Source organism: Pundamilia nyererei, unplaced genomic scaffold (genome assembly GCF_000239375.1).
Source record: "Pundamilia nyererei isolate P.nyererei 1_Seehausen unplaced genomic scaffold, PunNye1.0 scaffold00381, whole genome shotgun sequence".
In the NCBI taxonomy this organism is placed as follows: Eukaryota; Metazoa; Chordata; class Actinopteri; order Cichliformes; family Cichlidae; genus Pundamilia; species Pundamilia nyererei.
The window spans coordinates 196314-197911 of NW_005187782.1; positions in this window are offsets into that span (position 1 = coordinate 196314).

Genomic DNA, 1598 nt, shown 5'->3' on the forward strand with positions numbered 1-1598 from the left:
AGGTGTGAGGAACAGGGAGAGATGGTCCGATTGTCCAATGTGGGGGAGGGGTGTGGCTTTGTAGGCTCCAGCCTACTTTGAAGTCTTTTGGTGATTTTGGTGATTTCATGTCTCTGTTTATTCTCCCTTTGTCTTTGTCAAATTTGTAAGACAACAAAGTAAAGCTAGTTTTTGGCTAAGAGCCCGACACGGAACCTGATGTATTAGCCAGAGGTCCCTTTACTACAGTTCGGAGCCGCGGACCTGTTTTATATACGTGGAATAGTTCTCTATACGAGATGTCTACACCCTAAAATACACAGCAATAGTACATTCATGTAGTTGTAAATAGCATGATAATATATTAAGTAATCCAACGTATTCAGAATACGTGACTCTCACTGAGTAACGTAACGGAATATATTACAAAATACATTTTGGCGCATGTATTCTGTATTCTGTAATCTGTAGTGGAATACATTTTAAAAGTAACCTTCCCAACACTGCTGTTATGTTCAGTTTTGTGTCCCATGTCATCGTTCTGACTTTGTTCACCTGTGCCTTGTTTTCCCCAGCTGTGTTCCAAAGTTTCACTTTGTTCTTTGTCATGTCCCTTCATGCTGTTTGCCTGCCAGTCTATCAGTCTGCTCCAGTTAATACTGCTGTTTTTTCAAAAGCTTGCTGATGCTAGCTAGTAAAACTACATTTTAAATGTATGTTTTTCTGAGGAGTCCTGCATTCTGGATCAGCTCTCCACCACCTGCACAGCACATCGTGACAGTGAGTTTATAATATAATATTAAATAACTGTGTTTCCTCCACTAACCTCTGACCTAGCAAATATCCCTTTAGGTTTCATGCGGGGTCACTATGGACAGACATGGCCCACAGTGGGCAGTCCACTGCCACAAGATGGCAGTACATTACAAGATTGATGAAAATACTCTTTAAATAAGACAAAATTGGTTTAAGAAGTCTCTCTCATCTGTATTTTGATGTTTATTTAATTGTTTTTGGCGTTTTTTTCAGTTTGGAAGTTCTGTGGAACATTTCTTCTCACAGGACAATAACATCACAGGAGGAAATAACTGATGATGGCCTGCATTTGTATAGCGCTTTTCTAGTCCATAGGACCCCAAAGCGCTTTACACTACATTCAGTCATTCACACACATTCACACACTGGCGATAGCAAGCTACATTGTACTGACAGAGACACTGACAGAGGCGAGACTGCCGGACACAGGTGCCACCGGGCCCTCTGACCACCACCAGAAGGCAAACACGGGGTTAGTATCTTGCCCAAGGACATTTGGCATGCAGCCAGGATGCAGCCTGGGATCGAACCACCGACCTTCTGATTAGTGGCTGACCTGCTCTGCCACCTGAGCTACAGCCACCCCATGGCTGTGATAATTGTAACTCCCTTTGGGTAAAATGAACATATTTTGACTTATTGCTGTACCAGAGATGGGTTTTTACATTTTTTGGGAATTCAGCCAAAGAACTGCAAGAAAATTCACACATGCACAAAGCAGATTATTGAGATGACTTGTGCATAGAGAGAAGTGTCTGCCAGTTTTAACAGCATCCTCCGGTGAGGGAGTCCTTCTCCAGGAG